Source organism: Dasypus novemcinctus, chromosome 23, assembly GCF_030445035.2.
Source record: "Dasypus novemcinctus isolate mDasNov1 chromosome 23, mDasNov1.1.hap2, whole genome shotgun sequence".
Taxonomy (NCBI): domain Eukaryota; kingdom Metazoa; phylum Chordata; class Mammalia; order Cingulata; family Dasypodidae; genus Dasypus; species Dasypus novemcinctus.
The window spans coordinates 66,867,552-66,887,811 of NC_080695.1; the positions used below are offsets into that span (position 1 = coordinate 66,867,552).

The 20,260-nt window shown below is 40.2% G+C and overlaps 1 protein-coding gene across 45 annotated transcripts in view; it reads right to left on the reverse strand.

Annotated features, from left to right (window-relative positions):
* Nucleotides 1–20,260, reverse strand: part of RBFOX1 (RNA binding fox-1 homolog 1) — a 1,470,157-nt gene that overhangs the window by 860,787 nt on the left and 589,110 nt on the right. The window lies entirely within an intron of this gene.

The window sequence follows — 20,260 nt, forward strand, 5'->3', positions numbered from 1 at the left end:
ACCCATTTTCTTCCCATTGTCCAGTAAGACTTTTTTCAAAACAAACTTTTTATTTTCTAACTATTTTCAATTTACAGAAACATTATGGAGATTGTCCAGAATTCCCATTTACCCTGCACCCAATTTCCCCTATTATTCACATCTTATATTAGTGTGGTACATTTGTGACAGTTCACGAACAAATATTTATACATTATTAAAACTCACTCATTTGTCTCCTTCAGCAACTCTTGGCAGTGGCACTTTCTCAAACTTTACTTGTTTTTTTTATGACTTTAAGGGTGTTGAGTGTTGCTCAGGTATTTTCGTAGAATGCTCAATTGGGATTTGATCTTATGATTAGACTGGAGTTATGGGTTTTGACAAGAATACAGGGATACAGTGCCATTTCCATCCTGTTATATCAAGGGTACCTGTGACCAACATGACATCACTTTTGATTTTAACCTTGATCATCTTGATCACTCTGCTAGATGCTGATCTTGATCATCTCAGGTTTCTACATTGCTGTATTAGTCCTGCACCTCTTTCCCTACTGTGCTTCTTGAAAGGAAGTCAGCACATGCAGCTTACACTTAAGGAGGGGGACTGCTACCCCACCCCCTTAAGGCTAAGCATCTACACAAATTAGTTGGAATTCTCCTTCACAGGAGATTTGTCTATAATTCCCCATTTATTTATTTATTCTATCATTTATTCATATTAGTACGGACTCAAAGGATATTTATGATATACTTCGAATTATAATACAACACCACTTTAGTCATTTTGTTGCTCAAAGTTGTCCCACTTTGTTTACCGGGGACTCTTGCTGGTTATGTTTCTCTGACATGCCCCCATCACTGTACTCATGATGTGGTTACTGTTTTGTGTACTTCTTTACTTTCTGGCACTACAAGATGTTCCAGGCTCATCTTGTATATTTCCTGCTCCAGTCCTAGAATCAGCCAGTTCTCCATTTCCTTTATTGGAGAATGGTATTAGATAACAAGATATGGGCAGCCAGTGTGCTCGTTACTACTGAGATGTTGCTGCTTTGAGGCCCTATTGGCTGACAGAGGAAGGAGATACATGTGTGCAGACTAACCCATGTATATATACACACACCCATAACTATGTCTACATGTGCAACTATCTGTACCTACATTAAGCCAAACATGAGTTCATACTGATGTCCAGCTCTAACGCATTGCTACAAGGATCATTCTAGATGTCTTCCTTACTTATCTGTAACCTCCCACTGAATCAGTGTGAAACCCATGCCCAGTATGTTTCCACTTAACCTCACTGGCATTGTATTCTCATTAGATGAGTGCCAGCCATTTGTTAATTTAAAAGGATTTTGGAACATTGTAGCAATGACTGGCCTTAGTCCACCATGCTCCTCTCCGTGAAACATTTGCCATGAAGGCACTGCCAAGAAACTTTAAGACCATGGGGTCCTAGTGTTTCCTCATTACCAACCATCAGACCGTTTGGTACATCTGGTTGGGGCATTAAGAAAACCCACACATCACTTCTAGCCAGATTAACGGGGAAAAAAATAGCCATGAGGTAGTTCCATGCCAAATAAAGAATCTCGTGCAACTCTAATTAGCAAGAACTGGTATTTCTTTTTTTAAAATTGAAATCCGGAAACAACTAAAGGAGCAAGAAATTAAAGGCAAAACAAACCTAAGTATGCAGCCAAAGCACGAAGAGGTTGAGAAAGGAACAAAACAAAATTAAATGAAGCTACAGTTCTTGGGAAGGTTCTCAGAGACCAGATGGCAAAAGGAATGATTTATCCCTTTGAATATTTCTGCAATACTGAATGTTCCAAAATAATATATGGGTTTGGGATAAATACAGAGGCAATATCTCTCTCTCTCCCCCTCCCCTCCCCCCCTCCCCCCCTTCCACCCCTGCCTCTAACTCTCTTTCTTTCTCCCTCTCCCTCTCCCTCCCCCTCTCCCTCTCCCTCTCCTTCCCCCTCTCCCACTGCGTCCCTGCCTCTCTTTCCTCTTGGCTCCAGCTAGGTGGAGAGTAAAGCAGCCATATTACAAATAGTCTGGTGTGCTGCCTCCAACAGCTTGCAGACCCAAGAGAGGCATAGAAGACCGAGCAGCTGCAACGGCCTCCGGGTTTGCTCTTCAGCCTGCTGTGCAGAGGAGAGCCCCGAGCCCAGCTACAGCGTGTGGGCAGAGATGGCTAGCAGCAGGCGCAGGATGCCAGCACCGCCTCAGCTCTGTTTGCCTAGACTTGGCCGGAGGGTGGTCTCCTAGTTCTGCGAGGCTGTTTCCTAGTGAGTCTAGGTTGCTGTCTCACTCTAAGAGGCAGCACCTCCTAGTGGTGTGGGGCACTGCCTGCCTGCTGCATTCAGCCCACCGTTCTGTCCCTGGGGAGCCCTGTGAACCTTGGGCAGGTTTTCAACTTCTGTGTGACTTAGTTTCCCCATACGCAAAATGGGCATCATCATCATAATCCTTGCCCTGTAGGGTTAGTAGGAAAGTTAGAGGAAGTGTAGAAAGGAGGAGCGATGCCTAGCATTATATACTCCCCCACCTTCAAGTAGCTGGATGGGGAGGAAGACTCAGAGGCAGGGAGAGAAGAGAGAGAGGCCAACAGGGAGGGTTCAAAATGAACTGCCATTTTGTCCCCAAGACCTGCCTCCTGGGAAGAGGGATGACGGCCTTCGCGCGAGGGAGGGCGGTGGTGGTGGACACGGAGATGCCCCACCTGGAGCCCTGGTCAGCTGGTGATCAGGGCCATCAGCTCCTTGAGGGGCGGCCTCGGCTGCGGAGAATTGCCTCACTCAAGAGCACACCCTTCTGCCCCAGCAGCCTGCAGCCCACAACAGAGAGAGGTGGGGGGTAAAACCATTTTGGATCAAAGCAGACAACTCGGATGGAATAGTCACTCTAGAGCCCCCCGGGGTCAGGCTCAATCCTGTGTCCTTTGCTTGCCTTTCACAGGTGTGGATCTCTGATAAGCATCTTACACCCCAACCGCCGTCTCAGCATCTGCTTCTGAAGAATTCAGTCTACACGGTGGTTACATAACCAGTCTCAGGGCACGACCGGTGAATGAGGAAGAGAGGCTACTCGGAGCGTTAAAAACGTATCTGTGTAAACTCCTCCCCACAGTGCTATGCACGCCTCAAGCTCTCAATGTTGGTAAGCATTACCTTTATTAATTAAGATATTGCAAACGAAATATGATCAACGTAGACATCCTGAAAATTTGAGTTTCAAGAAGGTCTTTGTTTCCCCAGGTAACTCAGCTTCAGGAACCTAATTACTTTCATTTGGATAAGTGTGTGACGACTTTCCTCGTTTCTCATTTCAACAATCCTCAGGTTTCCGCTGCCGAGAGAAGGGCCGAGGGCAGCGAAAGCAGGAGGCAGGGGCTTTCCCAGCATTCCTTTTCCAAACTCTGAAAAACCGGGTGAGTGGCCTTGACCACAAAATGAACCCCCCCAGGGGAACTGCTTCTACAATTTCCGGGATCCTGCCTGTTTGCCCATGGCTTGGAGGGGGGCAGGGGAAACTGGTGACAACGAAACTTTAAGCTTTTCCTGCCAATCATAAGAGAATGAAAGGATACCCTGAAAACATTTATGACAGCTAGCTCACTCCACCTACCCAGGCAAATTATGTTTTGACTCACTAACTCAGAACAATTTGTGCCTGTCTACTCATTTAACATCACCTTGGAGCTCAAATTGAAGGACTCATAGCGCAGTAGTTATACATAGTGCCTGGACTCTCATTTGGCATTTGTATACAAGTAACTACCTAGGACTTTCCTTCACTGCACCTGTAAGTGTTCGTGTCTTTAATGCCTCATTTTCCCAATTTGATTGTAAACTCCTTTGGGGCAAGGGCCAAGTCTGATGGTTCATTTTATATCCTAGGGCATCAACCCAAGGCCTTGTCCATCATCAGAGGGAGTCGGGGGCAGACTGACAGATCTACACGTGTCTCAATGAAACACTCTGGCTGGTTTAAAGATTGCATTTGTCTATTATGACATAATGCTCATTGGAGTTTATTTACTTGCAAGCCTGACCACTCAATACTTTCAGGCCTTCGACACATTACATAACATGACAAAATCGGTTGAGTTAATATTGCCAACACTGCCTGTCCTTGAAAGACAAGCAACATGTCTTGACTCTCTGAAAAGTCTTTGCCTTAGTATAGAAAATGCAAGTATCTCATGACCATTCTTGAGAATCTTTTCACAATCACTGATCCTGATAGTGGTTTTTGAAGAAGTGACAGAAGGAAGATGACTATAGAGGGAAAATCTGAAAATAATGAACGTGAAGTGTATGCAACGTCAAGGAAGCACTGGGACATGAGTCCACATTCTGTCTACCAAAGTGGTATAAAATGTAAAAACTGACAACAGGGATGCCTGAGCATGCATTTGGAACAGGTCAAAAATGCTGCTACTAATGATGATGATGGCTACATGCTGGTTATGGTTTCCATTCACCTGACTATTCTATCCATAAATAATAATAGAAATGAAGTGCTCATTTATTGAGTACTTAATATGTGCCAAGAACCATGCTACATTCTCTACATTAAATCTCATTTAATTTTCTCAAAAATCATACAGGGTTTTCATGTGCATATGGCTCTTCCACAGGTAAGGGAACAAATGTCAGGAAGTTTCTGTTACCACCACCTCTCCCACCCCCCACCCCCAGGTCATATAAATAAGAAAGTGACAGATCTGAAATTCGATACTGGAGGTATGTTAGAATTTTTCACATTGCGTGATACAGGGAAAGTGAAATCATGGGGAAGGAAAGCAGTGCAGAACAAAGATGTGGGATTTGAGATCTCTTTGAAGGCCAGCAGGTGGGAGATGCTGAAAATATCACTTGATAATGAGATTCAGACCCAAAAGGGTGGGACCATCGTGTCTGTGTCGTTGAGGAACAGATGGAGAAGTGGCATGTTACACCCTCTGGGTCTCCAGCAAATAGTAATTGATGATGATGACTTCAGAAAAGCAAACAAAAATTTGAAGAGACAAAAGAAAGAGTTCAGTGCACTTGGGGAAAGACAGGGGCTCCTCTGGGGAGAGATACTGACGGAATCGATTTGGGTTATGGCTGCCACAGAAGGACTTCAGAGGAGCTCTCTTACTGGGCATCTCTGGTTCTCTGTAACTGAAGCATTCATTTCTGTTCTCTAAAAAATTTGCACTTGAGAATTAAGGTAAGTTTTCCCACTTTCTTGTAAGTCCTTAGAAGAAAAGCAGAAATAGATTGCCACCACTTCTTCCATTTCAGGTCCTAATGTTGTATTCTTTCATGTAATGATGTTTACATGCACCAGTTGTCAATCTGGAGTGGGAGGGAAAATAAAAATTTAAAGGAGTTGGAAGAAATGCAAGTAGATATCTGGCTTCCAGCTCCAAATTCATGAGTAAAAAATTCATATTTTATGATCCCCAAAAAGCAAAAGTAACTCCAAATTCATATGCAGTGTGTTGTGGTACAAGAGATGATTCTAGTTAGTTCAATTACTGAGGAAAGTAATGGGTTTGATCAATCAAGACATAGTTATTGAGTACCTAATAGAAATGGAATAGATATGCAGAGTATATTTTCAGCCTTCTGGCTGCTTCTTACACTTAATTAGAATCACTTTTCTAGTGGTTGGGTTAAGTTTGCTGTCCCTGGAAATGGGTGAAAGTGGGTCACAGAGGGACACCTTCCAATACCAAGGTTGGATCTTCTATTAGGCATCTATTATTTTGGTTTGCTCAGTAGCCTTTTCCCTTCCTTGTGTTGACAGCTCCTATTTGGTTGGGGAAGTATTGCCCAAAACTCCATTTATTTTAGATGAGGTTGTTCCTACACCTTCACCTCCAGAGAGGAACAAATGACTGTGTCTTGGTATATTGATCTATTGCATCCATCAAAGATACTGTATCAAAGATAAGGCTTTGACCCAAACTGGTCCAGTGAGAATGAATCATGGGGCGACAGAGGAAAACAGATTTAAGATAAGGAGGTAGCAGACTCTGGACAAGATTGAGTTTCTGGATTCCTCCAGGTCTGCAGTCGATACCTTGGACTTTCCATACGAACCAATGTATCCGTTTTTATGCTGAAGCTGATTTGAGGTGAGTTTCTGTCACTTGCATCCAAATAGTTCCTGCCTGATAAAATCCTTAATGACTTTTTCGGACAAGTGCAGTGAACAAAATGAAGCTTCATGAACACAGTGGACGTAATTTCTGACAAAATCCAAACCTGGTACACTGTTGGAGCAACCCTTAGAGTGCTCACAAGACAATCACCATGAAAGCAGCAGCTCAGCCCTCTAGCCGTCCTTCAATGTCCCCAGGACATCCCCGTACATGCACTTTTTCATGACTCAGAGGAAATTCTGAAGGGAAAGGTATGAAGAACCTTTCATTGGCCAAGCAGTAGTTTGAAATGCCTGAGCTTTTCTTTATGGAAGTTTTTAAATGCAGTCACTTTTGATTTAGTACAGAATTATAATCGACTAGAGGCTACAGGCATTTTAAGCTGCTGGAGTATATTCTGGGAGTTTTGCAAGACAGCAATCTCCATTTCTTAAACATGTGCTTTAGTAAGACAAAATGCTATTTCTCAGTAGAGCACACCCTTAAAGAAAATCAATGTAAATGTTATGCTGCTTCTCACCTCTTTTTTCCCCTATAAAACTAAACACTCCCAAACACAGGCAGAGCAAACTCCATTTCTAAATGTTCTGTAAGTTAAGCCGTCCAAGGAAGTTACATGAAAAAAATATCCCCTTTGAGATATAAAAGTGAGGTAGAATTGAAATACAAGCATCTTCATATCAGAACAAGACTACACTGATAGCAAGAGGGAATATAGTACAATATTTGATGAAGAGAAGTAATTATCATTTATGAATGAAGAGGCTCAGTGTTTTCCTAAATTACTCATATTAAACCTCAAATAAATATTTGAAGTTCTCCATCTAATTCAGCTACAATGAAAGATTGAATCTCATTACTTTTGGATTTACAATGACTCTAATTTCCAAGATTGTATTTATTTCAGAAAAGATGAGAAAGCATTTTTCACTAGGAGGAAAATGGATTGGAGTTTTAATATAAGACAATGCTTATTGCATATTAGGAAGAACGTACTGTTCTAAAACTTTTTCCCAAAGATAATTTTTAGGAAAAAGTAATAGATATTTCACTTAGGGCAGAGAAAAAAATTTATAAGATGGATTCCAGTAGTTTAAATAAATGATCATTACATGGATACAATACTAATACTTAGAGATATTGTATACCTAACTTTAAGCTGACCTATTATATAAACTACAGTATATTATTCACTTTACAAAATAATTCTTCAGTGTACACAAACACTCAAATAGGATTCCATTTAATAATGAGCTCCCTAGCGTATTCTATCTGTAATTTAATTCAATTTTCACAGTTTTCTCGATACAACAATTGCCTCAAGCAAGGTAAACTTCTTTGTCAGTTTATGTGCACACACTGTCAAGAATCAGATTGGTATGTACAAGGCTGTACGGCTCTTGAAAAACATATTGCAATGTGATTATCAAAACAATAGCAGGTTGGCTACCATTTTAACCATAGCCAAGTTCCTTCTTTAGGCCGCGTGGCCATATGGTCACCTTAAAGCCCACTTAGGCTTCAAAAGGGTAAAAGCAAACCAACAAAATAAGATACTAAAAGGAAGACATCAAAGACATGTCACCTATCTGTGCTACAAAAAGTACTATTGAACTATATTTCCCCAAGTGAATGATACTAATTCATTTATTCAACAACTATTTGAGTATCAACTATATGCCAAACACCATGCAAGTCTTTTACCAAAACATTCTTCCTGAAGTGAACAACAACAACAACAAATTCCAAGTAAAAAAAAAGAAAATATTGAGGAAACCTATCATTCCATATCCCATTCTTAGAGATTCATTATAGGTACTTTAGCCAGCCTCTTAAGGAATGTAAGAAATCGTGCAGCAAAGAAACTTGTGTTGATCCATTATGTCCTAAATACAGTAATTATGCTACTGTAGATTTGCTTTTTAATAATACCAAGGAATTTCCTTATTTCTGTGAGGACAAGGTGTTTCTGAAACATCAGTGATTTAAAGTTATATTAATACCTGTATACTCGCCAAGCGTCTTCCTGACAATACTAAATCATTCTCGCAGTTTTCAGAATGCCCGTATGTCAATTATTCCTCCCCTGCCAAATACTTCTATCTGTAGTGACACTCGTCACCTTGATCTGCCCAGCATCCATTCCTCCAAATTTAGGAAACAAGTCCTCCATTTTTCTCTCCAGGAGCTCTCTCTTTCCAATCCTGCCTTGTGATTCTATGGCTCAAGGGTGGGGATGTAGGCCAGATCTCTCAAATCAGTATGCTGCATTTGATGAGGGAGAGATCACATGCTCCAAATCTGTCCAGCGAGAGGCAACCCTAGAACTCCATTGCTATAACCATTACAAATGGAGTTGCTGAGAGGCTCTGATGGAGACTGTGGCTCCTGGAAGCCATCTGGTCCCCACATGGGAAAACAACAGTGTCCAATAGAGCAAGCACTGAGAAAAGCTGAGCCAAGAGATGGCATGAGACTGTATGTCACTGCATCTCTCTTAGTAAAGAGGCCCTTGATGAACAAAATCTCTGTGGAAACACGTTTAGGAGGATGCCATTAAAATATTTTGGACTTTACTTGGGCAAGGTATGCTTAGACAACACTTACCATTCATGTCCAAAATAAACTTTCCATGTGGTATGAGAAGCCAATTCCCTCTTCTCTTTATAATGGAATTTGGATGAGAACTGAGCATATAATCTACATAATTAATCCATGCCAACTCCAAATGTTGAATAATCTTTTAAATTGTCTTGTCAAGATAAATAGGATGAAAAGTATTCCATATTCCACTCTCTCTCTAATTTGACAGACATTGGGTAATGTCATAATGGGTAGAGATCGGCAAAATAATAGAATAGCAGACAAAAAGGAATTATTTGGTAGGGGCAGAAAACTCAAGTAGAAGCATCATGATCATGAAAAAATTATGAAATTTCTCTCTAAGCCTGGGAGTCAAATTATGGGCGTTTATTTCAAACATTTCATCGCCTAAGTAATGACACAAACATGGTTATATTACAGTGGAAAGATAATCTTTTCATAAGATAATCTTTAAATTACCTCATTTGTCTCATCTATAAAATGAGAGAAATAATTGTGGGTGAACAGTAAATGAGCTGGTCTACATGAAGGCCTAGGCCAGTGTCCAGTACACTGTCATCATGAAATAATTGTTTGATGATGATGGTGGTGATTATGGGATTCATGTTGATAAGGATGGTGATGATGATCTTGATGATGGTGATGGCATTGGTGGTTAAGATGGTTAATGTCATGGGTCAGGTTAGCTAGGTGATGGTGTTCAGTTGTTTGGTCAAGCAAGGCCTGGCCTGACAATTACTATGAGGGTATTTTGTGGATGGATTAAAATCACCAGTCAGTTGCTTGCATCTGCAATCAATAAAGGCGATCGCCTTGCCATGAGAGGAGTCTCTCATCCTATCAGTTGGTGGCCTGAAAGCAAGAACTGAGGATTTCAGCAGTCAGAAAAAAGAATTTCTCTTTTTATTTCAGCTCCATTCATCTCATCAGTTTTCCAACTTGTGATCAGTTTTATGGACTTTGGACTTTCCAGTTCTGATAGTTGCATAAGCCAATTCCCTATAATAAATATCTTAATATTTACATATAATTACATATGTATCCTATTGGTTCTGTTTCTCTGGAGAACCCTAACTAATGCAGTGGTAGAGGTGGGTTTTGAATCATTCAAAAGAGAAAACGCTTTGGACTTGGCATTTCAACTAGATGTCAGAGAGAAGGGAACTCATTCCAAGCTGAAAAAGCAGGAGGAAAAGAGGCACTCAGATGTTAAAGCACATGACGGGGTATGAACCACAGATAATTTTCCATTTTGGCCAGAGTGTAGGTGAGTAAGTGATTTGAGTGGGAGATAAAATGGTGAGGAATAGGAGAGATCAAATCATGTTGTTTGTTTCATTTGTTGGGTTTCATTCACTGGAGATAGTTAAGCCTTCCAGTATTTTAGGAAGAATAATCTAGCAGTAACATTTAGGATACATTGAAATGGGAAGAACTCCAGATAGAGATATTGGTTAGCAAATGACTTCATAAAACTAGGCAAGAAGGGAGGAGTGGAACATTAGTGGATAGTGAAAACAGCATCAGCTTTTCTGTTAGGGAGACTTGAATTCAAAACACAGCTCAGATACAGTGTCCGATGGATGAGCCTAAAGGTAGGTCATTGTATTTCTTTTCTGTTGCTGCTATAATAAATTACCACAAGCATAGTAGTCTAAAACAATGCAAATCTACTACTGTATAGTGCTACAGTGTAGAACTCTCACTGGGCTAAGATCAGCAGGGCTGCATTCTTTCTGGAGGCTCTAGGGGAATCTATTGTCTTGTCTTTCTCAGTTTCTAAAGGTTGCCCCCATTCTTTGGCTTGTGGACCCTTCTTCCATCTTTAAAGGCAGAAAAGATGCGTCTCTCTGAGACCGTTCTATTTTTGTCACATCTCCCTCTGACCACAGTAGGGAAAGTTTCTCCACCTTTAAGGACACATGTGATTAGATTGAGCCAACCTGGAAATCCAGGATAATCTCCCAATTCGAAGGTTCCTAAATTAATCTCATCCTCAGAGTTCCTTTTGCCACATAAAATGACATATTCCCAGATTCCAGGGATTATGACACAAACACTTTTGGGGGCCAGGATTCTGCCCTCCACAGTCACTTCATGTTTGTATGTACAGATCATCACGGATGGTGGAGAGGCACATTCTTAGATCCTAGGGTTTATATAAAGTTTATATGAAATGATGTGTATAAGGCACAGGATGTGATGCCTGCAACACAGAATATATTTTCCATTTTCCAAATTGGGTGGTAGCCACTATATATAAATATAATACTATCTATATATAAAATGGGTGTCAGAGAAACCAAAGAAATAGAAATAACAGGTCTTGAAAGTGGCAAGTTTGGATGTGAGGACAAAGAAAGGTAGAAAGGCAAAAAGAGAGGAATACAAAGTGACAGCAAAATAAGCATTCTTAAGAATTCAGCCAGATTCATTATGGACATAACCTCACCCCTATCTCCCACCCATATAGTTGAGCAGGAACCATAGGAATACTTTTATAGGGACAGGAAATCATCTTCTGATGGGAGTGATATCTAGCTCCCACACTCTTTTTGATACAAAGACATGGTTGGAAGATTTCTTTCAATAACTCTATAATCCCTTTTTCCAACAACTTTCAAGACACATTGACAACATTATGTTAGCAATCAGAGCGAACATGATGTAACATGAATAACAAAATGAATGGATGCTGCATGAGCTGGTACTTGTTTTCACCTTACAAATATGAAAATGTTTTGTTTCATGATGATCCCCAAACAACCTCATCACAGGTTGACAGATTTAGCCAGAGGTGAAAATAGAAACCCAGCCCTGTCAATTTCCACGATTATGTTTCAGAGTTCAAAGGGGGAGAGGAAGGCAGTAATATGAATTTATAGGTAGGAAAACGATGGCCTCAAGACAGTATATTTTTTGGCTCCTGGTACTCCTAAAATCAAGAAAAACAAATATGAAATATCTTGGAGTTGGAAATATCTTTCTGGGATCAACCCACTTCCTGGATTATAATTGATTAAAAACAGAGTTTTATAATTCTCAATCAATCAATCAATCAATCTCAACCTGGTATTGCTTAATAATGAGGCCTAATATCACCCTAGAATCTAAATGCTATAGTTTTGAAATGGTGGTTTTTGAGGTTTAATCTGTCTGTCACTTACACACCAGTCTGAAAGAAATTGATTAATTTTATTTTTCTTTAATGTTAAACTATTGTTAGTAACATTATTACAAATAGACACTCCAGTTTGTTTTTTTAAGTATGGTGGCCTTTCATATCAATTAACGTCAATGAACAGATCTGTGAATTATCTTCTACGGAAAGGTAAATTGCATGAGCAGTCTTATCTTTCTTTACACTGACAAGAATATGCATTATTGCTATTTCTCTATTACACGGGATTTCAGTAAAACAGAGTAAAATATTTTCTTAGAGATTAATATTATTTAAGGTAAACTGTTGATGAATTAGCCTAAATTTTAAGCTGTGCATAATAAAACATTTATTGAAATCCTTTTAAACTAGAGGCTCAAATCTAAGAACACCTTCTAAACATTTTTTATTTTAGTCATGGATAATTCCCTAAAGAAAAAAGAATATTAATAAGTAAATACACCAAGCTTGTTTCCAAAAGACTACCCAGAGAAGATTAACTTGTTTATCATCAATACCCAAGACTCATTTTCTATCAGCTTGCCAGTATTCTCCAGGGACAAGTCAACTATTATACCTCACAGTTGCCGATTCTCAAGCGACAAACACATGCACGTACTCAAAGCCCAACACAAAAGGAAACCATTTTCAGAGATTATTCTCTTTGCACAAGATGAAGTGTATTGCCCTCACTCTAGGAAGACGGAGACACAAAACAGCTGGGCTCTCTGTCTATTTCCAGGTTGTGGGAGTTGCAGCAAAGAGCCAAACAGAACGTGAATGATGGACATGTCATCGGAGTACTTCCAGAGGATTTTAATGACAACTGTCCCCAGTGAATGTGTCCACATTAGGAAGACATCAACTACAGAAACCTTGACATCGTTTATAGTGGGCCATGCCGTATACGGGCTGGGGCACGTCATGAAAGATAGGTAGGTCCCTCATAAGCATTTCTTGCATCAAAATAAAAATTATATGAGCATTAAACACACTGCATTTAAAATGCATGAGAGGAAATGACCATTAGAAAGGGTGGTTTACTTTGACTGAAAATAAGGATGACTCATTACCCATATCAGTTTGAATTTTCATATATATTAAACAAGGGGGATAAGACTTAAATACCCTCCTTATGTTTCAAAGTCTATTTTATCACCTAAGGTAAGCAGTAAACATGTATGAGAACAGGAAAAGAATTCAACCCTGAAACGCTAAGATCAGTTCATATAAATACTCCAGACTCAGTCAGCCTCAGAGGATGAGACTGGGGTCTGAAGCTCTCTAACTAGAATCTGGAGACTACATGGCCATGTGGACAATGATGAAGGCTAAGCTTCTGGCAGACTTGGTTTGCATCCCAGTGACACCACTCCTGGTGCTTGGTAGGTTACCAATTCCAGTCTTGGTCTCCTCACTTACTACATGGAGGAAATGTGATCTCCCACTGCCATGGCTATGGGGTTGGAATGAAATAATTCAGGAAACAGGCCTGGCATGTGCTACATTTTCAAAGGGTTTTTCATTTGTGTGTATCATTTTCTATTTTCAAAGCTTATACTCAGAAGGACCATTTTGATAATGTGGCAAAGATAAATGGGGTGTTTACTGTGTGCCAGCTAGTTTTGCTTTTCCTGAGCATACATTTCCCAGACTCCCTTGCAGTGAAGTTGGTACCATGTGATTTGTTTTCTCCAACAGTTTATAAATAAAAGTGACATGTGACAACTCTGGGCTTACACCTAGAAGGGTAGGTGTGAACTCTCCAAGTGCTGTCTTCCTTTGCTATTGCAAACCTACACAGCCATATAAGTCATAAGTATAACTATATAAGATAGAATAAAGTTGAATTCTGACATTGCTCCTTGGAAGAGAACTTCAGGATCTGCAGTGGGCTTTGTGGGATAATGGGGAAAAAAAACAACAACACACATATATGTGATAAGTCACTGAGATATCAGAGTATGTTGGTTGTTATTGTAGTACAAACTACCCTAATCTGACTAAAACAAATAAAACCAAGAATTAAGAAGATGTTGATTCTAATTTGGTTTCTATGGATGATCTTCCTATAAATTCAATTCTTTCAGGAACTAGATACCTGCCATTCTTGTATGTTAATATTGCAGAGATTTTTTTTGGCAAAAATTTTGGAAATGACTTTAGTATTTTTCCATGATGCCACATAATATTTGCTTGTGTTTATATAATCAGTATTTTAAAATACTGATGAGTTGAGGCAGCACACACACACACATACACACACTCTGAAAGTATGAGTCAGGTATATGAAATTGATTGATCAAAAGCATCTTTTGGAAGATGACCTGGGCACCCAAAACATGAGAGTAGCAGCAATTCAGAGAAGATTTAGGAAAAAGAGCAGGGCTGCATTGTCAGCAATTTCCATGGGTCTCTCAGTGTTTGAACTGAGGAGTGATATGGGAGGCTGCAGATAAAGGAATGAGTTGCAACGGAAGCTTACACTTGCAGTTTAGTTTCCTTACAGTTATTTAAAGAAGCCCACCTTTGTGTCTGAAAATAGTAAGGAGATTTAGCATGGCTCTTTGGGGTAAGCTCTATCAATACCAAAGGCATCTCACCCCTTTGGAAGAATGTGTTCACCCCTTTAGTAACTGGAAATGTTCCCAAGATGTGTATAATTTCATGGATGGGAGAACACCAATTTCACAGAACTTAAATGGCACAACCAGGTAGTGCTTAAATTATGCAAAAACAAGCTGCATCCTGGGTACAAGGACGGAATGGGTGTAGTCATCCTTGGGCGTGTTCCCATCCACATGCAAGGCGAAGGCTACTGTGTGTCTGGAAGCATCAACGCGGCAAAGCGGGAAGAGGGAAGGCTCAGAGTAAGCCCATGCAATTCTGCACTTTCCATTTGGAAAGAAGCCTGTAGGTTGCTTCGAAAGGCCGATGACCACTGAGTGAGCTGGTTTGAGACCTAACTGAGTGACACAAGCCAAACACCTCAAGTGGCAGGTTTGGAATGGCTGGAAACCAGCCTGATTAAATGAAAGGGATTTGTTCCTTTACATATAACCCATTTTTACAAAGCCAGAGAGAATCCATTTCTCCTAAATTGGAATTAACCTAAAGTGTACAAAAATCGACGAATGGTTAAAACACACACACACACTCAGAAATATTAATATAATGGAAGAGGACACAAAACTATTAAAATGGCATTTTAAAGAAAAAAATATTTAACGCGATAAATGCTTTTGAGATATAATGAAAAAATAACACTGCACACATATCATTTGTTAAAAATATGTGTGCATAGGAAAAAGAAGAGAAAGGAGAGCTTCAAACTGTTAAAATAGTTCTTCCTGGGTAGTGACACCAACTTACTTTTTTATACTTTTATATATATATTTTCACTGTCCTCCAACAAGCGTGTGTTATTTTTTGTAATTAGCAAAAAAAAAACACCATTTTTTTGTTTTTAAAAGGATACTTAGATTATATAAATGTTACAGAGATTATATAGGGGATTCCCATATGCCCCGCTCCCCACCCAACCCCATTTTCCCACAACAACATCTTTCATTAGGGTGGTACATTCATTGCAATTGATAGACACATTTTGGAGCATTGCCACTAAGCATGGATTCTTGTTTACATTGTAGCTTACACTCTCCCACTCAATTCTGTATGATAAAGCAAGATATATAATGGCCTGTATCTGTCATTGTAATGCCATTCAGGACGATTTCCAAGTCCTGAAAATGCCCCTGTATTACACCTGTTTTTCCCTCTCTCTACCCTTAGAACCTCTAGAGGCCACTGCCTCCACATCAGTGATATTTCTTTCATTGCTTGAATCACAATAAGTCTATAGCAGAATACTAACTAGTAAGTCAACTTTAGTCCATAGTTCATTCCCCAATCCTGAGGATTCTGGGATGGTGATGCTCACTCCACCTCTAATTGAGAGGGGGCTTCAGCCCCATATAGCCGATGGAAGGTACTCTCTTGCTTGCAGGTGGAGACACCCTTGGTTCCTTGGTGTGGTGGTTATTTATCATGTCCTCCTTGTTAGTTGTCTTGGGTGAGTCCAATGAACTGGAGAGTAGGTGATGCAACTCTGTTGAGATTCAGGAACCAGTTGGCACATGAATAGCCCAAAGATTTAAGTCTCTTGGACATATACTTACCAACTTTAGTATTAATTATGAGTTCAAATAGAAGGACAGAAGAGCCATGTGTAGGGAACCCACAACTGATTCCATCTCTGTCATGCTGGGGAGCATAAATTCCAAAGTAGGGCCCACTGACAAGGGGCCAAACTCCCGAGCTATCTGCACTGACTATAGTGTCTGGGTATCTCCATAGCCCTCAGGAGCCCCTCTATTTGGGTTAGTGTCTACTTTGGTTGTCAGTGAGATTCTGCTGAGATGTGCTTAAGAGTTACCTCTGGAATGACTTCCAGCTCACTTTGAAGTCTCTTAACCATGTAAACTCATTATCTTTACATTTTCCCCCTTTTGATCAAAGTCTTTCCTGCTGCCCCCAGTTGCATTGCTTGTTGGTACTTGGTAGCAATACCTCAGTGCCAGGGAGGCTCATCCCCTGGAGTCATGACCCATGCTGGTGGAAAGTTAATGTGTTTATATGTTGAGTTCAGCTTAGAGAGAGGCATGGTCCATTTTTAAAGTCTATGATAAACCGAGGACTCCCTTTTTTTATCTGCTACTTAAATTTATTTATTACTAATGTAATGATGGACAAGAACCCCTGTCTATAATTTCGGTTAGTTTGTAAGTGTAATAGTAATACAGAAATTTAATACAATACTTAAAGAGACATATCATATTCTATTTAGAATCCTTTTCTGTATATGAAGGAAGCTTGGAGGTCAAAAAAAAAGAAAGGAAGAAAAGAAAAATAACAGTGGATCAAAATTTGAATCTCATCTGTAACTTTTTGGTAGTTATGCAACTTTAGGCAAATTACCAAATATTGCTGAGATTCAATTTTCCCATTTGTAAAACGGTACTTAAGACTCCTGCCACAATAGTTCATTTGAAGATTAACCTAACAGAAAATATATAAAATGGATCTAGTATTTACAATGTACTGCAAAAATCCTTTCATGTTAAGCTCAAAGGGCACAAAAGGCCACAAGGAGAGAAATACTGCTTTAAGGATATTTTTTTTCTTACAGCTTTCCATGTTCCAACTACACTGCTGACCAGCTAAGAGAAATTCATCATGGGGTTGGGGGGTGTACAAATTTAAGCTGATCTTCAATTTCCTCCTCTAGAGCCCCAAATTAACTTCTAGAACAACTATACAGAAGCCCCCTGGCACCCTGATGGCTGCCCCCAATCACGTCCCACAGTCAGCTGACTTCCTTTCTAAGGACAGAGGGGTTGGCAGTCCTAGAAGTAACTGCCTCCTTCCTCAGCAGCAATTTCTAAAATGGTACAAGCTGATGGTATTGCAAGACTTAAAAGGTTAGGCGCTTTACAGTGCCCAGGAATTGATTGCATCTTGATATTTCTTCTTCTCTGATAATCAAACTAGGGGAAAAGATGAAAACATCCACCCTCAACGCCTGCTCAGAAAAATTACAAAATCAAAAACTATAGAAAAGCATACCTGTCTTCCCTCTAGCTAATTAAAACAATGGCCAGCCCTGGGTCGCTTTTTCCTTATCATGCACTGCCATCTTCTGGTTGTATTGGTCCTTACACCAGCAACCTGCTGGTTATCTCCATGTTCTAAGACTACTGATGAACACACACAAAAACAGGTGTGTTGAAAACCAGATCCAAAATCGAATCGGTATGCATACTGATAGCCTTGAAAGTCACAAGGAAATGCAAGTGTTTTCTGTCCTTAAACATGAGGTGCCCATACCAATCACAAGCAGAAGTTTAAAGTGCCCCCAAATAAGCGGGTCAAGGCCGAGAGCCATGCACTGCCTTTTCCACCAAGGTACCAGACTGTGTGGCACGGAGGCAAGAAGAGAACAGGCTTTCACTGCACCTGTCACATGCCAGGTCCTCTGATACATGTCACCTCATTTAATTCTTATAATCAAGTCATAGAAAAGAAAGTGTTATTCCAGTTTGAGAGTTAATATGCTGGTACCTGGTAGAAAGAGGTTTTGAATCCAGGTGTATCTGACAGTGAAATTCAAACTGTAAGGGATACTGCTAACTTCTTGGTCACATCCTGCATGTCCTACTACTTAGACCAGCGCATGCAGATCTGGGCAGCTAATAAACCACCATAGGGCTGAGAGGAGCTGCTTGGTCTGTGGAGTGTGGCTCATATCGTATTTGTTTGTGTGCATGCATGTGTGAGAATTTTGCTTTGTTTTGTTTTGTTGTTTTTCAAAAGAAAGCGGTAGATATTTCACTCCCAAATATCCCAGCATGCATCTACTAGTGGGCATAAGTCCAGTCTCCTACATAACCACGTTTCCTTTGTGACAACTAAGAAAATTAACTTTAATTCAAAATTACTACCTAATAGCCAGAGCCTCATTTAAATGTCTCATGGCTATTTAGAACCTTTACAAATATTAACATTATATTTAATCTTTGTTTCTTTAATTTTTTTTAACTTAGAACAAGTCCCACTCCCTTCAGTTTTGTTGGTTTGTTTTTATGACATTGACTTAATTTTAAGTGCTGTTCTATTTATTCACCATTAGTTTTAGGTTAAATATTTTGAGCAAGAACCCATTTAAGTCAAGTTTTGCATTTCCAATTACCTCACAAGTGACAGATCTCTCTCATTTGTAACTTAGGTCTGATCACTTGGTTAGAGTGACATATAAGACTGTAAAAATAATACGTTAATTGTCAATGTTTATAATTTGGTATGCTTCACATATAATTCCAGATAGTTGTTTTCCACTGGAACTTCTGAAGATCTGTGAATGCTGGGACCTTGTTTCAGCACAGCCAGGGTCATGGGGAGCAGAGTGGTGGCTGCACCCAATTTGGGGCCCCAGGGACCCCAATGTCCAGCCAGCCTCCCACATCTCCCTGCAGGCCCCACACGATTCTTGGGTTAGAGCCACAGGTCAGAGCATCCACATCCACACTGAGTAATCTCCAAAAAGCCTAGTGCAAGTGAATCAAGAAAACCCTGTTTCCTTCCAGCTCCTTTCCTCAACCAGTTTTAACATCAAGCCCCGGGGAACAAGGAAGGATGATCATTTGCTAGTTAACCCTTTTGTTTCTAAGTAAATTTTTTATTTTATTTTATTATTATTTTTTCTTCTTTGTTTTCTTTTAAATGTTACATTTGAAAAAAAAATGAGGTCCCCATATACCCCCCACCCCCCCAGGTGGGAGTCTCCAGGATGCCAGCTCCCTTGCCTCCCCTAAGACAGCTCCAGGGCAGACTGAGACGCTGTGGTCACCCCACAGGCCCTGCTGTATACACTGGTCGGCCTGGCAGTTTTCTGTACATAGGTTTTCTCTTCTTTCCTTTCCTTCTCTTCTCTCTCTCGTTTGCCTCTATTTTGTTTTGTTTTTTGTTATACCATCTGAAGCTAAGATGTAGAAATTTCACCTTGAGGTACTTTAGCACGAACCTGCTACTAATAAAAACCTTCTTCATCAGTGGTTCTCACCTGGGGGCAAGGGTGCTGCCCGGGGATCTCTGGCAGTGTCTGGAGACCTTGATGGCCCAGGGCCTGGGTGCGGAGTGTGCTACTGGCATCAAGTAGTGGAGACTACTCAACACAGTTCACCAGGCAGATGTTACTTAGCGGTAAAAGTTTTCTACCCACACTATTGAATGTATGTGTAGATGTTCCAACGTTGCAAGTCAAGTAGCTTTAATACATATAGGATAAAAAAAAAAAAAGAAAAAAACAGGTTTCTACTTACTCAGCAGCCAGTAGAGAAACCTGAAGTTTTCCATAAACTATGTTAAAAGTTACTCAGGCCCAATTACCATGCGGCTCCATTTGCATTTATATTGTGATCTTTGTACAAGTATTGATTTAATTCTGTGCTCACCATGCTAGCTGGAAGAGGAAATGACACTTCATTAATGTTTCGACCGGGGAGCTCGCAAGAGTGCAGCATTCAGTGAGCGAATGGTTTGCAAAGTTATGTGCCCACCCACCATCATTTCTGCCTTGCAAAGATGAAATACACTGGATGGCATTTAAATTATAATCACAGCAGTGGCTCTTGTCAAACCTTACTGCGACTGCCTGTTAGTGGCCAGGTTGACTTTGACACCGGAAAAGTAGATCAAGGGGGCAAAATCCAGATGCTGTTGTTATTGTAGAATATGTATTCAAGCCAAAGAAAAATCAAAGACTTTTTAGTAGTGGATATAATA